The following is a 20,514-nucleotide window of genomic DNA, read 5'->3' as shown; positions in this document are numbered from 1 at the left end:
CCTTAGTTCACTTGTTTTGAAGGGTTAAGTGTGAAGTGAACGAATGGTAGCAAACATGTGGAATTTTAAATTTAAAAACAAATAGAACGGGGCGTCCTTGCAAGCCCACACGAGCTCCCTGCTCCCCTCTAGCCAGGAATCTTGTGATGTGGAGGCAGGAGCATGTGGAGAGGCAGGATAAGCTCCTGCTTGGCACAGCCTGGGCAGTTACACAAGGTCGGGGCTGGACAGAGCAAGGTGAAGCCGCCTTTCACCTGCCTGGGATGTGTGGGAGACTCCTTAGCGTGACTCAAGGACTTCCCTTAAAGCTGCCTAAAAGCTGAAAATAAGTCCTGACTTACCAGGTCTTGCTGTGGGGAGCGTTGCAGACCTCGTGCTCCCTTGATAAGAATGGAAAATGCTAATTTTAGTGTGGAAGTGGCTGAATAACGAGGTGGCAAAGCATGCATGTAAATTGATTTCTTTTGCCAAAATTATAAATAAGGGAGTGTGTTGGTTGGGGAAAGTGTATATTAAGTGAAAAACTTAATTATAAATTAAAAGTATCTCTTTGTGACGTGGCCAAGCATATATATCACATATTTTAGTGAACTGTACAAGTAATATATATGGAATGGCAGGCAAAAATCCCAGTTAAGGGAAGGTTTGGCAAAAGTTGAAAACATCATAATCCTGTTTATCTGTGTTATGGTATCTTACAATTTTTGCACAATGAGTCAGTTCTTATATCTTCCAAAGCAGCATGCAGGGAGTCAAGGTGCCTAGAGAGGAAATGCTGACACGATATAGGGGTTATTGTATATGCAGACAGATATGAACTGGAGAAGCTGATTGGTGGGAGTAACCAGGAAAATTTTGAGTTTTAAAATATGGTAGCAGGAGCATGCAGGAGTGCACACTTCAATTCTACCCCAGGAAAGAATGTGCATCATCAGAAAACGAGGCAGATCTGTGAAGGCGGTGCTATATATGGAATTAATCTGCTGAAATCCACCCCCCAAGAAAACAGCAAGAGGCAATTACTGGTGTATATAGTCATGGAAAAATGCCCACATTTTCTTGAAAATGCCCCAGGATCCTGCCTGATGTTAGGCAGGAGCCACTTGGAGAGAGCTGCCTCGTCCTAGGCCGTGTTTTCTGTGTGTCCCCAGCTGTTCGTGCATTTTACTGAGAAGTATCAGCTGTTGGACTCAGCCAGAAATTGAATATTGAGCTCAGTGAACCATTTGCAGGCTGTGGTACACTTGCTGTTTGACAGCAAAGCAATTTGAAGGAAAGAAATATTATTGTCTTTGAAGCTGGGCGCAAACTGATTGCACCGCACGTGCCTTTGCTTCTCCGTATCTTTCCTGGCATCGTGTTAATTCCTGCTGTGCTGGACTGGTTGGGATGGGAACAAATTCAGATTAGGGTGTGTGGGGAGGACACACTGTGTTACCTCCTTCCACTGAGGGGGACTGGCTTCCTGCAGGGGTGAGGGTGCATTCTAACACATAAAACTCTGAGAATTCAATTTCTGGGTTAGATGTTCCTTCAGCATCGTCTTCCAGCGGACACATTTATGCAGCATTTCATAATGCAGTTCCAGGAAGTCATGGGGGGAGGGAATGTGTTTATATTCCCAAGACTGATAGCTGACATCCAGAAGAAAGGGAAGTTTGCCCCTCTGGATATCCAAACTGGTGTTTTGTGGGCACAAACCGGCTCACAGGAAGTTCATATTTGCAAAAGCAGTGCCTTGAGATTTTCCTGCACAGCTCTTTTGCATCTCTGTGTACAACTCTTGTTTCACTTGTTCTGTAAAATTATAGTTGTTTCTGAAGAGCTCCCTCAAGTAGGTATTTCTTGGTTTTATTGATGAGGTGACTGAACAGGCTAAATAAATTAGAAGAGTTAAAATGGATGGAATAATTTAAATGTGTGAAAGAAATTATGTTAAAAACATTGCTTTTTCAGTATGTTATCAGAGTTTGTTTTGTAGGAAGTTGTATTAAACCTATATGATGGAGTGTACTCTATAAACTTGTGCCAGGGGAGGTTTAGGTTGGATACTGGGAACATTTTCTTCACTGGAAGGGTTGTCAAGCCCTGGAACAGGTTGCCCAGGGCAGTGGTGGAGTCCCCATCCCTGGAGGGATTTAAAAGCCATGTGGATGTGGCACTTGGGGACATGGGTTAGTGGTGGCCTTGGCAGTGCTGGGGGAATGGTTGGACTTGATGAGCTCAGAGGGCTTTTCCAACCTAAATGATTCTGTGATTCCTTGTGCATTAAAGCCAGACTGCATCCAGCTGCCAGTTATCTATTTTACTCAAAAATGCCTTCTGATATAAAAATTATATTAGTAAATAGCTCTGAGTTGCTGCGGTACCTAGAAATCATTTTGTTAGGAGTGTGAAGGTCATCTGTTTGTCCTGGTAAGATCTTAAATCAAGAAGGAGTCAGGACAGACAGAGTTGATGTCCCAAGGACGGGGCTCTGTTACTGCACCTCCAGAGGCTTTGGTTGCACAAGGGAGGAATTAATTTGCTTAAGGAGGTGAATGCTTGTCATATAAAATACTTATCTTGTGTAAAATGGAGAAGTGGGAGTTCTGCCAGGAGAGAAGGGGGTTGCTGCACTTCCAAGTTGTGCTTTTGAGGAAGTGTGTTTGCTACAGCTCGTGTGCTTTGCCTGGAGTAGGAAAGCGAAAATGCAAGGTAGAAACCCTCCACTAATTTTTGTGGCGAACAAAAAGTAAACAGAACTTTGAATTCTGCTTGCCTGTGTCAATGTGCTTAAAAAAAAAAGACCTGTAGCCCATTTTGTATTGCTCAAGAAAATAAATAGTGAGACTTGTGTTAACAGTTTCTTTTATAGCCGATTCCCTTCCCACCAGCTGGGTCCCACCTATTTAATTCTACCTTTTTTATGGCAAACATAGTCATGGCTAATTAGGATTATCTGGTTTTTTATAAACTCTGTGCCCATGTGGCAAATGAAAACTACTCTTTTAACACGAGCCATATCCCCTTGAAATGAGAACTGGGTGGCCACCTCATTAGTAGGAATCATCCTTGGCCCCCTCATATTCCTTGGCTGAACATCAAAGAAGCATTTTTGATCTTATTGCTGGTTTGACCAAGTCATTAATAACCTGCTAATTTGAGAGGAAGAGCAAACAAATGAAAAATTAATTTGGTTCACGTGTCATGTTATCTGAAGTAGAACCTTCAGCTTGTGCTTTACTGTTTGCTAACCTCTGGTACTTTTTCTCCTTAAAACCCAGAACATTTGTGAAGTACCTGCAGCCGTAAATCTTCATTGATTTGAAAGCTTTTAATAGACTGTGCACCCTTAGCATCGTTGACCTGCTTGCAGACAGCACTTGGAACTTGGTGGTGACAGTTGCTAAGCAGCCTGTCCTTCAGGAAAACTCCTCTGGATTTGGCAGAGGCTTTTCACTGGGAGTTATCTGAGGATTGGGCTTCTCCAAACAGAAAGTCATCTGTAGTTCCTTCCCACCTCTAAGTGGTATCAGCAGTAGGGGCCAGTTCCCAGAGTTGGCTTGTTTTCTTGAAAAACCCCCAACACAACCACAAAACAAAACCCAAACCCTCTTGGTGGCATATTGAAGACATTAGGATGAACATGTTTAGGTTTTGAGTGGAATGTAGCTTTTATTTAACTCTCTGTAGCAATGTTGAGAGAACTGTCAACAATTTTGGTTTTCAAGCCGACCTATATCTGAAGCTTCCAGTAGCAGGTCCTTGAAGCTTCAAGGAGAAGCTTCAATGTGTTAATTGTTTCCTTGGCTTGTTAAACCTACAAGCTAAAACAGACAAATCCATTTGCTTTAAGAAGAGTCGCTTGGAATTTGGCTCAGTGTCAATCTTTTCCTGGACTTGGCTTCCAGTGGAATTAGGATTTGACCCAGTGCTTTCCAGTTCAGCCCAATGGCTTTTTAAACTTTGCTGCAATTTAGCTTTATCTCTTGTGAAAATAATTTAAAAGGGCATAACATTTGATTTGATTGTAGTAATTGTTTGAAATCAAGTCAAAACTCTGAATGTATGAAAATAAGGAAATTATGCCCAACAAATTACCCTGTGCTACTCTGAGAGCATGAGCTGAAGAGAGGCAATGAAAGCTGAGCTTCAAGTTTGAAATATTTCTTTTCTGTGTTGATCTAATATGTTAACAGAAGACCTAAAGTCATTAAAGTATATTTAATTATATCAAATCAAGAAAGATAGGGGACTGACCTCATGGCCATCAGCTGTGGGAGAAGTACACAAGGACAGAGGAAAAATATTCTGAAGGGAATGTTGTAGCTGTGAGTGTTTATGTGAAGTTATTTCATCTTAATTTCCAACTCCAGAATAATAATGCTTGTTGAGGTAAGACTATAAAAGGGATTTGGCTGTCAGAATGGTGTTGAATAATTCTGCTGCAGGCTGAAGGATTATTTCAGTGGCTGGAGCTGCTGGATTCTGTGGAAGGGCATAGATGCAGTTCAGGAGCAGCTTTTAAAACCTCGGCACTGGAAGGCATTTGGAGTGTGAGTGAGCACCTGGCACTGTCAGTGAGTATGTGGCACCTTCAGGGAGCTCTCATCCCTGTCAAATAAGTTCACATCAATTTTTAGAACAGAACTTAAAATTTATATATATATATTAGACTGGTTTTATGCCCACCAATCTTGTTTTGAGGGTATTTGAGGTTAAACACCAAAATCTCGATCTCAGACTAATATTGTGAGAACAGAACAAGATACAAGAGGGTATTTCTTGCCATCCAACGTGATTGATTGGTAATAACCAGAATAACTTTGTCTGTGCTGAACAATTCTAATGCTCTTTGCTTTGATGTGTCCCTCAAGCTAATTTGAAATAAAATAATCTGAATGTTCAGGGTTGAGCATGTGTGGCAGGACATGGTTTGATGCTTTCTTGAGGAGATGGATAAATGCCTCATCATATTACCAGTGATTTTATGCTCAAAGAGAATACACAGGTAGAAAATATCACATATAGTCTTCTAATTTCCTTAGGTTTTGAAAATGGAATATAAAACTGCCAGGGTTTGTTTCCTAAATTATGATTTATTATGGAAAACAAATAAAGGAGAAACCGTGTACCTCTTGGTGTCTTACATTCATTGTCCTGAGGAACTTAGAACAAGTTTTTGGAGTTACTTGAGCGCATCAGTTTGAGGTAATTTGTCTTTTTTTGTTGTGGTGGTGTTGATTTTTGGGATGGCACTGTTGCTCTTTATGCTTCCTTACATTTAAGGGGATTATTCCGACTCTGCCACCAGCTCTGTAAAGTCTGAAATAAAACTACTGAATAAGTAAACTAATGAGAAACGAATGAAACAAGAGGAACTTGTTTCTGTGTGTCTTTGTTGCAGTAAGGTGAGAACGTTGAAAATGCTGTAGCAGCTCAAGATTTGCTTCAATATTTGATATTCTTTTACCTATTTGAATTTCAGTAGATGGGGAAAACCTAACAGGCCTGTTTGTTCTCCTCCTTCTCTGAGGAGAAATCAATCCTCAACATCTTGTAGGTATTTTGTTTTTTGTCTTGCATGAGCTGGGGCTGCAGGAATGCAGCATCTGCTGCTCTTGCATGGGCAGCACCCTTCCCTCTGGCTTGGAATGTCTGTCCTTCCTGGAAAGAAGCTCTGGAAGTGTGGCTGTGTATGGCCTCCTCCTAAAAGGAGCACTAAATCTTTTTGTTGATGGTGTTGCAGATTTAGACGTACCAAATCACCAAACTATCCTTCCCTGGTTGTAATTTGCATTAAAATAACTCTTATCTTTATCTGTTCACTTGGTGTGGAGCAGGACAAAGTGAGGATATAAATTTGGCTTCCTGTGCAGTGCTGTGGGATAAGTGTTGCATCCTGTGCTGTGGGAGTACGTGAAATAAAATAACATTTTAATTAGTGCTTTAAAGTTCATGGCATAAACTTTGATAAGCATAGGCTTTGATAAGCATAGACCATCTTACAAAGCTGCAAAGCCTAATTATTGGATCAGTGCTCCTTTGAGGAGAGAAGCAATCAGGTAAAGTAGTGATTTTTTGGCTAAATGAGTGTAAAGGAAGAGGGCTGGATTTGCAAGATATCAGGAGAGGAAGGATGGACTTCACTGAGAGCAGTGGCTGCACAAGGGGATTTAGGTTTTGCCTCAGCTCTACCATATCCTTCTTATCTGAATGTGGGACAGTCACTGCAGATTCCTCTCTTCCATTTCGAGCTTCTAAAATAAATCTAGCATTTTTTCCATTTTTTTGGTTGATATCTAGTCCAAGAAGGGTTTTATTGTTTGGAATGGTGGCTTTTTATTGTTTGAGTAGGGTGGTTTTTGGTTTGTTCTTTGTCACTGTTGTCTTGGGGGTTTTTGTGTTTGGGTTTTTTTTTGGTCTCCCTTCAGCAAGAAGCTTCCTGTGCTGGTGTATAATTAATCAGGTCACATCACTTAGTGGGACCAGAACTCAGGGCCTCTATATTGTGGTGGTGACGTAAGGAAACCCTATATCTTAATGTGTATTGTCTGAGGTTCTTAGGCTGCTCCACTTACTTGAATTTTCAGCCTTTTGGAAAGCACAATAGCATTTTCTTCCTTTCTCCTCAGGGTTTGTAGACTCCTGCCAGCGTTTTGTTCTGTCTTTCAGCAGTTGCAGCCTCCACTGTGCTGATCAGATAAATGAACTGAAGGAACAGGATATCCACCCAGCTTTATCTGAACACTCCTGCAGTGACAAGCACTTCCAGCTCTCTGAATTTTTTAAAGCGCTACTTGCCTGTGTTTAGGATCTGAATTTTATTTATACTTGGTAACAAATGTTATTCCTTTTAAAAAATTATGTAATATGAACAACTCTGATCAAAGTTGACCTCTGATCAAACTGAGGGCAGGGTTAGATGGGGTATTGGGAAGAAATTCTTGGATCTGAGGGTGGTGAGGCCCTGGCACAGGCTGCCCAGAGAAACTGTGGCTGCCCCATCCCTGGAAGTGTCCAAGGCCAGGTTGGTTGGGGCTTGGAGCAACCTGGAATAGTGGAAGGTGTCCCTGCCCATGGCAGGGGGTTGGAACAGGGTGAGCTTTAAGGTCCCTTCCCACCCAAACCATTTTAGGATTCTATGGCAGTGACATTATCCATCGTTTTATTCTTCTGTCCAATATTTTCTTGGTATAAAGGCTCTTCTCCCTGCTCCTCTGAGCTCTTTGACTGGTATTTGTCACCAGCCTTTGTCTGATAGCCCACATATTTCTTGTTTCTTCTCAAAAATGCACCTAAAGATAATGACTTTGCAGAGTTTGCAGCCATGGTACCACAGGAAGGAAAAAATTACAATGTGCTGAGCAGGAACAGAAACACTTCAGAGGCGTGAGGGGATAAAAACCCAAAAGACAAAGAAAAAGCACAATGCAGGTTTTGTGGCAGAGAAGAGAGAAATAAAGATGGTTCTGGGAGGAAACAATTATCTGGTTGTTTTACTTATGTGCTGAAACCACATATATACCAGATGAGGCTACAAACATCTCTGCTGCCTGCAAATTGTCTCAGTACCTGCTCTGCCCACAACAGTAAATAGGTTGTGCAGTGACTTTGTGCTAAAACCTTCCATCCTTGCTCCACTCCAGCCTGTGCAACTGCTCTCTGCAGAGTTTTCACACATGGTTATTATCTCTTCCTGTCACCACTGAGATATCTTTCTTTGCTGCTGCTAAGAGTTTAATTGAATTGCAGGAGGAGCTCTGGCAAGTTCCCAGTGCAGGAATTAGGGAACTATGGCAGGTTCACGTGGACTGTGAGTGATACAGAGCAAGCTCAATTCTGCTTGCTGAATAATTACTGCAGCACTTGGACACAGGTTTGGAAGGAGGCATAGGATGGTCCTCCAGGACCCAATCTCTGGTGACAATTATTCTCATGGATAAGTAGTGAGGCATTTTACTTGTGAAGGTGACACAAGGTGAAGCTGGTAGAGCTCTCTGATAGTGTGTGATGTATATCCTGCTACAACTTCTTGCCAATTGCTGTGAGCCTTTTGAATCATGGAATGGTTTTGGCTGGAAGGGACCTTAAAGATCATCTCTTTCCAACCCCCTGCCACAGTCCAGGACACCTTCCACTATCCCAGGTTGCTCCAAGCCCCAACCAACCTGGCCTTGGACATTTCCAGGGATGGGGCAGCCACAGTTTCTCTGGGGAACCTGTGCCAGGGCCTCACCATGCTCAGAGTCAAGAATTCCTTCCCAATATCCCATCTGTCCCTGCCCTCTGGCAGTGGGAATCCATTCCCCCTTGTCCTGTCCCTCTATCCCTTGTCCAAAGTTCCTCTCCAGCTCTCCTGGAGCCCCTTTAGGCACTGGAAGGTTCTCTAAGGTCTCCCTGGATCCTTCTCTTCTCCAGGTGAACCCCCCCAGCTCTCCCATCCTGTCTCCAGAGCAGAGGGGCTCCAGCCCTTGGAGCATCTCCATGGCCTCCTCTGGACTCACTCCAGCAGCTCCACATCCTTCTTGTGTTGGGGTCCCCAGAGCTGGAGGCAGCTCTGCAGATGGGATCTCATCTGAACAGGGCAGAGGAGCAGAATCCCCTCCCTTGACTTGCTGGTCCCACTCCTTTGGATGCATCCCAGGATGCAGTTGGCTTACTTTGTAATCTTACTTTGTAGTCTTACTTGTAATCAAACATTTCCTCATACATTTATTTTCCTTGTCTTCTAGTCCCTGTTCAGATTTCTCAGGTGATACTTTCCCAGGTCAGGTCATGCCAACAACCCCCTTCCAGAAGATGTTGCTGATGTTCTGCTCACTCAGCACAGGCTGTTTTGTTGAGCAGGGAGATCAGGTGGCTGCCTCCAGGTTGGAGATCTGAGAGGCAGTGGAGTCCTGGAATATTTTGGAGTTGCTGCTGTAGTGCTGGCAGGCTTACTCATGGCACTCTTAAACACAGTGATGTGGAGTCAGACTGGTTGAGGCTGGAAGGGGCCTCTGAAGGTATCTGCTCCAACCCTCCTGCTCAGGCAGGGTCTCCTGGAGCTGTTTATTCAGGATTGTGTCCAGATTTTTTTTTAATATCTTCAGAGCTAATTTATGTAGCTCTCTGTACATTAATAAAACCCCAAGTTGTTTGTATACTGTTGAGGGGTGACCTGATTCCGAGTGGTACCATTTGGAATACACCTGCCTTGCTGAAATGTGGGAACTAAGCTGACAGAACTCAATATAAATACCAGCTGTCACTGTGTAATTGTGGCCATAATTAATATGTTTGAAAGCGAGAGACAGGTTCGTTTTCAAGGCAGTGGTGATGTCAGCAGTTAATTGTAGCTTCATTTGCGAGAGATTATTTGGCTACAAGTCTGTACCTTTTGGTAAATTATATTTAGCAGAACATCCATCCAGAAACTATAAAAATTAATCACAGTTACCCAGTGTTCATCTTGAATAATTCTTTTCTAAATGAAAACTTAGTTGAGACCTCATGTTGAAGAGATACCCAGAGAAATTCCACTTTAAGCAGCGCTGAGTATTTCTTGTGTTTTGGCTGTTGGCTGCTTTGGCTTCTGGGGGCACAAGCTTTGAAGGTTGTCCTTTGTCCTGAAAAATCATGGATTTTTAAAATTATTTTTGCTTTCCTTCAGTCATTTTGGGAAGATCTTGCCTGAGTTTTGGGGTAATTCTGGGCTGGTCTTCAGCACATTATTGGTTACAACCTTTACTAAAATTTGCCAGTCACGCTCCAAGTTACCATGGATTTTGAAACAACATTTTTCCTTACATTTTGAACATGAACTACTACTTGGATCCTTGCACCTTGGCAATGGCAGATGTTGGTAAAGTGGCTTTTAAGTGATCCAGACCTGCATAAGTAACAAATTCATCACCCCACGTGATGGATCGAAACAGCTGCCGTTGCACAGCCAATCCAGAGGTGATTTGTACAGAATTTTACACTTTCTAAAATATACTGGTATTTATTGGATGAACTGCATCCTAAAAAAACCCCACAGTGTGCCCCATAATAGTTGCTTCTCATAGTATCCAGAGGCATAAATGCTTAGATCTTTTTGCTGAGTATTTGGATGGATGCTTGCAGAGTGAAACCCACACCTCCAAAATCTTGTATTATAAAAATCTTGTAAGGAAAAATGTTAGATAACAGAAGGCATAATTTGAACATAGACACTGCAGGTAAGGTAGGAAGGTGAGTGTTGAGGAGCTCATGGTCATGCCTGGGCCTTATACTTGCTGTGAATTTTGCCAGATACAATTCCAAAGGCTTCACTGGCACTAACAAGTTCTAAAGCTGTTGCCAAGTTGCATAAAAGTCATTAAGCCTTGTTTATTGTCAGGATTAATGCTTAGCAAGAGCTTGATTCCTTAGGGAAAAGTATTGAAATCCATCCTTGCAGAAAAATGAAGTTAATTTTTATCACAAAAGAAAGTAACTTGACAACTTAGTCTGTCCTGGCATCTTTAGGCCAACAAGCAACTAATTACAGCATAATTGTGGTTTCTCCTGCTGTTGTCCCATCTGGATACAGTAGTTTATAAAATATTATAAAAATGGATGAAATGGCTATAAATTGAACAATCTTTGCTGTTTTGCAAATGACTGTGCTTGGAATTAGGACTGGAGGTTTTGAGCAAGTTTTTAATCTGCATTTGCACGGGATTGTAATGAAATATAATGAGCTTATATTCAGACTTGAAAACCTACTGAAAAAGGAGGAAAAATCTTATGCTGAAACAATTACTGAATTTTTTATTGTGACTTGAAGCATATCATTTGAAGGCCTTTTAAAACCTATTTATAAATCAGATTCTCTTAGCATACAGTACCAAAGGCAGTATGGAAAATGAGTAATAATGGCAGGAGTACAGTATAAGATGCTTGTTCTCCCTTAAAAGGAGATCTTGAGTTTATTATTTGAATTCCAAGTCGCTGGAGCCTGTTCTTATGGGAGTCTTTTGCCATTGATGCTTTAGGGAATCTTTTTCTTTGCTAAACCAACTGAATATATTCAAATCATGGCTTTTCCTGTGAGGCTTCTTTGCAGCTTTTTTCCTATTAGTTAATGTAAGAAAAAAAAAATCATACCAATGGTGCCTCTGAATTTGGGGGAGGGAGGGTTTCCTCTATGTCTCAAACCTTCCTCTTTAAGGTTTTTTTTTTGAGTGGCAGATGGGAAGGGACCCTGAAATGGCCTTGAGAACTCCCTTTAGAGTGACCTTGTGCTGTTGCCATGGTGTTGTCTCTGCCCAGGAAGAGCCCAGTGCCCGAGAGGTGCTCTCAGCACAAAGCAGACTTGTCCAAATGGACAGTTATCTGTTGCTGCATGATTTGTAGGGATGGAGGACCTGGAGTCATCACAAAGGATAAAGAAAAATCCATTGGAAGTGGGTTTTTTGTGCTTGCAAGTTGGAGGCTTGTTCTGGAGGTGCCTCTTTTTTCCCTTTCCCAGTCTTCTCCTTTCCCTTTCACCCAGGGGATGTGATGTACAAACATGGATAAGCAAACTGAGCTGGATCAGAGTGGAATATATTGAATTATGGAATGGTTTGGGTTGGAAGGGACCTGAAAGCTCATCCAGTTCCACCCCCTTCCATGGGCAGGGACACCTTCCAGTATCCCAAGTTGCTCCAAGCCCCAATCAACCTGGCCTGGGACACTTCCAGGGATGGGGCAGCCACAGCTTCACTGAGCAACCTGTGCCAGGGCCTCACCACCCTCACAGCCAAGAATTTCTTCCTAGAACATCCCTAGAAGATGCACACCATGTTTAGGTATTATTTTTAAGTATTATTATTTAACAGAAAAAGGGGTAGGGAAATCCGTTTAGAGGCCTCAGTAGGACTATTGCTGCCCTCAGTAAAAATTAAACAGAAAATTCGTATTTCAAGAGAAATCATGGAACAGAATCCCAGAATGGTTTGGGTTGGAAGGGATCTTAAAGCTCATCTTGTTCCACCCCCTGCCATGGGCAGGGACACCTTCCCCTATCCCAGGTTGCTCCAAGCTCTGTCCAACCTGACCATGGGCACTGCCAGGGATGGGGCAGCCACAGCTTCTCTGGGCAGCCCATTCTGAAGTATTTTGGGGAGCTCAGTTCTCATTCCTGCTGAGACAGAGTTCTTGTCTGGCAGATGAGTTTGCTGCCAAGGCAGCTGAGTGAGATGAGTTACTGATTTTATGGGTTACAATCAGTTGTTGAATTCAGCAGAGCAGTTGTAACTGGTGTGTTCTTGGTCCTGTGCTGAGTCTGAGTAGCACTTTTCCACCCCTGAGCTGCTGAATGCAGGGTCTTTATTTAAGTTCCAGAAGGCCAACCCCAAACTTGAGTACTTCCTAGGAGACATCAGAAAGCAGCATCTTTTGTCCTCTTGGGTGGACCTCCCTTTTTGGAAGCACAGTGTCTCTGGCCTGATGTTCCTGCCTCTGTAACCACAGATGCTATTAATGTTTTATTAATTTTGAAGTATCACAGAGCCATGAATTACTTCACCAAGCACTTGAAGTATTTGATGGAGTCAGTGGACAGAAACAACTACAATTGTCTGCTGGCTGACAATTCTCCCTGGAGCTGTAAAATAGCTGCAAGTCCTGGGGTTTTATTTTAGCCCTCTTAGAAGATTTACTTTGCCATTTATCACTTGAAACAATCCAGCCACAGGGAACTTCAAAGTGACTTTGCCTCCACAGGCAGAGTAGGTTCCTTCCTGTAAACACTCACTTTCCACGGCTCGAATTCTTTAAAAGCATCTTTATTAAGAATCACCTTTTAATGCTGTGTCCTGCAGTTTGACAGTGTGTATGTTCCTCCTGGGTTGTTCTGTGGGCAACTAAACTAATCTTTCCATGTCCTTAAAAAGTTGGAAAGGGTGGATTGAGTTGGATTTTTGTTGATTTTTTTTTTTTAATGTTTCTACGAGCTGTAACTTTTTTTTATTCCTGGTAATTACTCATGGGCCTTGCACAGAGAACCAACAATGCATATATAATATGTTTATCTCATGAATCACCGCTTCAAAATAGTTTATTCTGTTTCATCAGGTTTTTAATTAGCAGTGGTTGAGGATCTGATGCAGATCAAAATATTTTTGATCATCTAAGACTGCAAATTGAGTGGTAACTGCTGTGGTGTCAGCAGCAGAGTGGTGCTGGTCTAACATTGCTCACTTCAGCTCTGAATCCTGCAGGGCAAACAGGGGGCAATGGAGTTGTTTGAAATGACAAAGATATTTTCTAGCAGTCTGGGTGATTAATTATTCTGTATTCTACCTTCTGTCCCACTTGTTTACTCATATTGTCTGCTTATCTGCTGGCACCCGAGACTGTTCTGACACTATAGAGATTTTGGCTGAGGGTATGTGCTGCTCTCATTTGGGGATTCCTCTTTAAGTGGAATGTTGGGGCACCTTCCTTGGCAGAAATGTGAAGTGCATGTTAATAGACTATTGCCTTCTATTTAGCTAAAGACAGAAAAATAGATTTCTACCCTTTGGTATTTGAAAATTAGGCCTTTTATTTATTTATTTATTTATTTTCAGAAAGCACAGGGCTTGTAAAAGGTCTCTTCTGCGAAAGCAAGGCCATTTTATGTGCTGTAGCCTTGCATGTTTGCTCTTTGCCATGGCATTTTTCATCCTGGGATTTTATTGGGATAATACAGTAAAATATCTGTTCCCATAATATAAAGCAGATAGTCTTTGTCACATAGCTTTAATCCAGGAGTATGGAATGGCTTTGTCTGCTTATCCTTTGTTTCTTGGTTCTTTTGATTTACTTGTTGATGTGGAGAGCTCATAAAAAGGTTTGGAAGTGGAAGACACCTTGGCACTGAGGTTAAACCTGGAATCTTGAGTGTAAGATGCTGATAAGATGTAATTGTCTCATTACTAAAATTGCTTTGTTTTGCTCAAATACCTCTTCACACCACAGGCTTTAGAGGCTGAAGGATCATAAATCATGAAGTGTTTCACGTGCTGGAGCTACCACAGGACTTCAGTGCTTGACACAAAGTGCTGTCATCATCTTGGAAACTTGCATTGTAGGAAGGGAAGGGTATCAGAAAGTCTAAGTGTATGAAAGCCTAAAACTAGAGAAATAGAAATTAGGAATTTATCTGAAGCATTTTAAACTGCAAAGGTTAGGAAGTATTGGGACCAACTACAAGTTTTACACGGGCTGCGTGAGAGTGTCTGATAACCTCCTTGAGTCCTGGAATCCCAGAATGGTTTGGGCTGAAAGATCAACTAGTTCCACCCCCTGCCATGGGCAGGGATACCTACTACTGTCCCAGGCTACTCCAGCCCCATCCAGCTTGGCCCTGGACACTTCCAGGGATCCAGGGGCAGCCACAGCTTCTCTGGGGAACCTGTGCCAGGGCCTCCCCACCCTCAGAGCCAAGAATTCCTTCCCAGTATCCCATCTAAATGTGCCCTCTGGCAATGGGAATCCACTCCCCCTTGTCCTGTCCCTCCAGGCCCTTGTCCAAAGTCCCTCTCCAGCTTTCTTGGAGCCCCTTTAGGCACTGGAAGGGGCTGGTTATGTTGGCAGGAGGAGCTCCATGAACAAGCCTCAGTTGAAGGAAAGGCTTCCTCTGGGGAAAGGCAGGGCAACACATTGTTACCAGGTCTTAAATACAATCTCCTTCCTTTAGCCTTTTTTCTGAAAGCCTGAAATGCTGGACAGAATGACTTGTGCTCTGAAATTCTCTTCCTTATGTTGTCATGACAGGCAATAAAACATGGAGAGGGGAGGAGGGATAAGGAACGCTGAGCTCAGCCCCTGCTGCCAACCCACACAGCCTTGGATAAGTTACTGTTCCCCTTTCTCATATCCACACAGTGGGAACAAGGCAAGAGGCTTCAAGACACTTGTGGTGCTTTTCTGTTATTTAAAAAGAAATAAAGCTTCACTTTTAAATAATCTGGTTTTTGAATCATCTGTGTGTTGATAGCACAGGTGGCTGAGTTAATGCCATTGAACCGGTGGACAAATGCATTCAAGAACCCAAACATTGCCTGATCTAAGGTTTATAACATTTCAATGTAGGTATTTTTTAACATCATAACTACATGCTGTGATAATTCAATAGGACATGTTTAAAATTGTGAAGCAAGTGAACTCACTGGGATGAAATACTGCCTGCCTGCTTCGTTGTATATTGGTCATTGATAGATCTCTGGGCTCATTAGTTAAACTAAACAGGGTTATTTTTATTTTATTTTATTTGCTTCAAATACAGGGATGTTTATGTGTGTGCTTGTCCATAATTTTCTTTCTAATCAACTTGTGCTATGAAGGGTTGTGCTATTTGAAGGATTTTAGTATTGAACCTTTCTTTTAAGCACTCAGATTGGAAAAAATACGTTTAGCGCTTGAACTTAAAAAGTTTCAGTTGAAGAAGAATAAATAGCTTGAGGAGGATACTGAGAGATCTGATTTTTTTTTTCCCCTGCTAATTTCTATTGGGTTTGCTCAGTGATTTTTAGGCAGGCCAAGTCCATTGCCTGATTTCTGAAAGGAGCCTTGGACTTGACACAAGCCAGGACCCTTTGAAAGTCTCACAAAAGAGCCTGAGAGTTTAAAAATCACTCTTTTGGTATCTGACCCACTTCAACTTAAAAAAGAAAATCATATTAGGTATTCCTTGAGTTTGTAATGTGTATGCATTACAAAGGAGCTGTGGGGAATTGCAGCACTGGCAGCCTTTCAAGGAGCCTCCTACAATGCATCTTTATGCCTGTAACATATTTTCTCTTCCTTTCTTTTTGCAAGTCATGTTTCGAGCACATTTCTTTCCCTTTCAACCCTGGAAGGCAAATGTAATGTTTGAAATGCTCTGTTGTGCTTGGAGAGGCTGGACTTTCCTCTTATTCTGTGAAACAATAAATGGAAACTTGTGTGTTTGGAGTTGCTCGACCCAGCTCTTCCCCCGGGAGCATTCGGTCATTAAATTGCTGATGGGAAAATTGAAGTTCAAGGGTAAAAACAGAGGTGTAAGGAGGGAGGTGTAGGCAAGGAATGGTGTCTTCAGGTACTTGCTTTTAACATACAGCCAAACCCAAACTGTGTTTTGAAGCTCTTCTGTGTGGGCCAAGTGTCAGAATTCTTTCCAGCTCTGATTCTCGAGCGTTTCCAAAACCTGTCTCCTTTTGGTGTCAGTTCTGCCCAAAACCAGATGGCACCGAGTGCCTGGACAGTCCTGTCAGCCAAGAAGGTGAAGCTGCATCCCAACATGCTGCTCCAGTCTTGCATAAATGCTAATTTATGGATTGTATGTTGGGGGAGGAGGGAGAGAACTGTGCAGATGCTCCCCCTCCATCCCTTTGGTTTATGATTGTACCACTTAAATAAAGTGCTTTATTCCCTGGAGACTGATTCCCTGGGCACTGGAACCAGCACAACAGCAGCAGTTGCTGTCATCCCTCAGTCCAGCACTGCTGTCCTGGAGGCAGGACAGGTTTCCAGCAAGGATAAACAGCCTTTGCTCATTCTGTACGTGTTGTAGTAGCAATAACTCTCATGACAGTGCAGATGAGGAGAGCAAACCCCCCTTTGTCCTGCTGTTCAGCAAAGTTTGGTAGGAGGCTGCTTAATTAATTAAGCAAAAGAAATTGGGTGTGATGACTTGGCAGTGACACTCCATCTTTAAACGTCCTTTCTTCCTCCTGTGCTTAAAATAGCCCCTTAAATTTCTGTACGGCTTTATTTTTATGGGAACTAGTTCAGAAATCACAGATTGTTTGTTCCAAGAGCATGGACAATTCTAACAAGTAACAAGTAACTGTTGCTGCAGTACCTGTAGAGTGGAATTTTCTGGCTCTGTCCTTGTTTTCTTGTAGCATCAAATGACCAAACTGAATATCCAGCATCTTTTCCGTGTTTGTTGTTATGCTTGGACAGTCTCATTCAATCAGCTGCATGAATGAGCATTTGAGGATTTTATAAGCCAGAATGCCCAAATTATGGTAATTACACATCTTGTCTATTTTGTTATCCTGGCTGCAGGACAATAATGAGGTTAAAGGAATACTGTCAAGGTGATGAAGGTATCAGACTGTCTTACCTAAAACCTCTCAGTTTTCTGCTGTGTCTATCTGGAAACTTTGATTTTAGGATGTTTTTTCTGCATATGTGTAATTTCGTGACGTTTAGAGAGAGAGAATGGGCTGAATGGGTCAAATGTGTGGTGTGGAAGCTGTTTCAGCTTATTAGTTCTCAGAGTTTGTATCTTTTAAATGCTGTCAAGTGACTTGACAATCTCTAATTTTTATACAATGGGTCATCTGTAATGGTTCTAGAAATTCATCATCTCTCTTTCTACTGAGCGTGGCAAACATGGATTTAATATTGCAGAAAGCTGAACACAATAGAGAAATGGGGAAGTTTTTAGGGCATTGCTGCTTAGGAATGCCAGGGACTTTTATATGGGCTTTGCTAAATGTGGGCACAACTATCATAAGACTGGTTTTCTCTAAAGAAAAATAATTGTATTTACACGGCTGAGAATTTGATGCTCAAAATTAGAGGTGCTTCTAAAAGAAAAAAAAAACAAAACAGCAACCAAATAACCAGTTGAATAACACCAAAATTGGGTAAATTGGGTAAAAATTGGGTAAAAATCAAGCCTGTGTTCAGAAAGAACCGATAGCAGTAGCTGGGGACAGCAAAGCAATGAGCTGAAGGCTGATTTTTGAGGAACTCTCTGAGCTGAACATGTGATCTGATCTTTACATGAATATCCCTTTACTTCTCTTTCCTCTCATGTGTCAGCTCCTTATATTTAGTTCCTACGGTGTCCATGGGCTTTTATCTGAAAGTCTGATACTCAATTCCCTTGTGTTAAGTATCTTTTTTTTTTTTTTATCAAAAGAAGCTACAAGTTCTTTCCCTTTGCAAAAAAAAAGTGCTGAGGGAGGGAAACTTCTCCTACCCACCACTTTCAGGGCTGTGTTTTGGGGAAAACAACTGTTAACAAACTGTTTCTTTCGCAACACAGGCTTCATCCTAGAGCTGCTGACCTTGGATAGTCTCCCAACCTTCCTGCAAACTAAGGACTTTTTCTTTTTTGTTTCCTGTTGGCAGGAGGAGGAGGGGATAGCCTGGCACATCCAAAGGACTTGGTTTCAACCTGTGTTTTTAGGAGGCTGTGGGAAGGGGTTATGAGTGTCTTGCACTGCCATTAAAGGGTCTGCAGTAGGAAGTCTGCTCTCTGTAAATGTAAATTTGTTCATTTTGGCCTTGCAGGCCCTTTAGAAAATGGTTATGATTCTATTAAGTGGAGAGAAAAAGGATGTAGATGGTTTAACAGCTAAAAAACTTGACTTCTTTCTCCAGCCATTGCCACCATGGGTTGTGTTCTTGCCAGCAAGAGCAGGGAATGTGAAAAAGGAAAGTGTGTGCAGGGCTGTTTAAAGTGATTTTTCCACGTTGTCTGCACATCTCCCTGCTCTCAGCTCTGTGCTCCAGATGAACAGACAATGTGGTGACTCTGGGAGATAATTTTGGCTGTTGATTCTTCCCCCTCTCCCTGCTCAGTTAGGAAATATTGGCTGCATGTCTGTGCTTTCCCTTGTGCTGCATCTCTTCAGTTTGCCTCTCTAAATACATTCTTGCTGGCGGTGTCCAGCAAACTTCTTTGTGAAGTCATCAGTTGGGGGGTTATTATTTTTTCCCCTCGGTTATTGCTTTTATAAATACGTGGTGGTTTATTGTGGTGGGCAAAGCGTGAGCTCTGTGGAACAGCTAATCCACAAATACTCCACAGTTTATTTTTACTGAGACCACTGGCCCGTTTTCATGCAATAACTTTCCTTCCTCTCCTTCCCATTCCCACCCATAACCCCCACCAAAATAGAGGTTAGCCATTGAAAATAATGTTTCCTTTAACAGCTTGTATGTGTGGGTGGGTTTTGTTTTGTAAGGAAGCAACTGAGTTGATGCATCTGCACAGTTTGGGGGAGTTACAGTCAGGAAAATGTCTAATTGGGAATGACAATGATTGAGTTTAACTGATTTATGTGGTAAAGAGTTGGGGCTGCTGCCCATTGGATTTCTCTTCTTGTATCTTGTGGCCTTGAAGCTTGAATGACATCCCCCTATTTCACTAGGAAAGGATGTTAATCTTTTGGGTTTGTTTCTTCTTGCAAAACATTTTATAAGGTATTTATAAGGAAGGAGAAGAGCCAACCCTCAAATTCCATGTTGTGTTCCCAGTTGGACTGTTGGGTTTTTTCAGTGACTGAGAAGCTGTTTTGTGACTCTGAGTGGATCACTCAGCTACCAGGGAGTCCAGCAGTGACAAGTTTTAGTGGAGCACATTTGATTAATGATTTTTGCTTTGTCATCCTGTGTGAAAAGTTGTGTGTTTAGCATTAGATGAATAATCTTAAACTAATGGAAATTTTGTTATTTGGCTTTCAGCTTCTCAAAATGGGCTGATGTCTTTTGGATTTAGAGGGTCAAGGTGTGAATGGTTATGAGGGCAGTTGCTTCAGACTAAGTCCTGTTCATCTGTGAAAATTCCAATATCCTCCTGTTCATCAATACAGAAGCTCTTTGTAATTCCGGATTAGCTGCAGGTACCGTTGAGCAACCTCTAAATTTCATTTAGCAGTAACAAAGATGATGCTTTCCTTGGTGATGTGTATGTTTAAAATAATTAAAAGAGGTCCTCAAGATACAAGTAGAAACATCTGCTTTTGTCCTTGTTTTAGGGCATTGCTGTGTGTGATGCTAAATCACGATCGTGTCATATAAAGTGCTTTTGCATGTGCTGTCCCACATGAATTGCAGTCAAGCAGGCAACAAGTTGCATCTAAAAGCAAGATGTTCCAATGAGGAGGGAGGCAATCTGGGAGTTCAAAGTTAGAATCCAGCAGGAACCATCCTTTGGCTCCCCTCAGTGCACATGAAAGCCTTACATCTCATCCCTGTTTATGAACACCAGCAGCTACACTTGCAGGCTAAAAATAGCTCCTTTGCAGTGCAAACTTGGCAACGGGAGCCGAAAAGTTTATTTGATATCACCTTTCTGTGTTCCTTTTTTCCAGGGAAATAAATAGCTCCTTTACTGTGTGTGTGAGTTATCAGAATATCTAATCACTGAGACCACAAAATATTAAACTCTTCCACATGGCACGTACCACAATTTGTCTCCCAAACAGATCTTTGGAAAAGGAAAAGAGAAGTCTGAGTGAAACCGGCTGCCAGCAAGTATCTGGTGCTGGTGGCTACTGTGGAACAAAAGAACAGTGTGAGGAGGTAAATATTAGTTCAGAATTTGGGTTGGAGTTGATTTGTTTTCTTTATCTTGTTTTAGGTTTTTACGCTTCCAGAGTTTCAACCTTTTGCAGAGTGTTGTGCCCAAAATGAAACAGAACCCACATGGAAGCTTCATTTCCTTCATAAAGAAATGACACAGCATTTGCTTATAACTGTGGTCTTTTAGTGAGGGCAGATTATTTTTAAAGGTTGCAAAAGTTGCCCAGCTCCCTGAGAGGAAGCTGT

At 42.1% G+C, this 20,514-nt stretch overlaps 1 protein-coding gene across 5 annotated transcripts in view; it reads left to right on the top strand.

Annotated features, from left to right (window-relative positions):
• KIF13B (kinesin family member 13B) overlaps positions 1-20,514 on the top strand; it is a 129,897-nt gene that overhangs the window by 15,095 nt on the left and 94,288 nt on the right. The gene's annotated exons all lie outside the window — the stretch shown is intronic.

Source organism: Lepidothrix coronata, unplaced genomic scaffold (genome assembly GCF_001604755.1).
Source record: "Lepidothrix coronata isolate B3197 unplaced genomic scaffold, Lepidothrix_coronata-1.0 Scaffold179, whole genome shotgun sequence".
Lineage (NCBI taxonomy): Eukaryota > Metazoa > Chordata > Aves > Passeriformes > Pipridae > Lepidothrix > Lepidothrix coronata.
The sequence above is the reverse complement of the archived record's forward strand: the minus strand, read 5'-3'. Positions and strand labels throughout refer to the sequence as shown.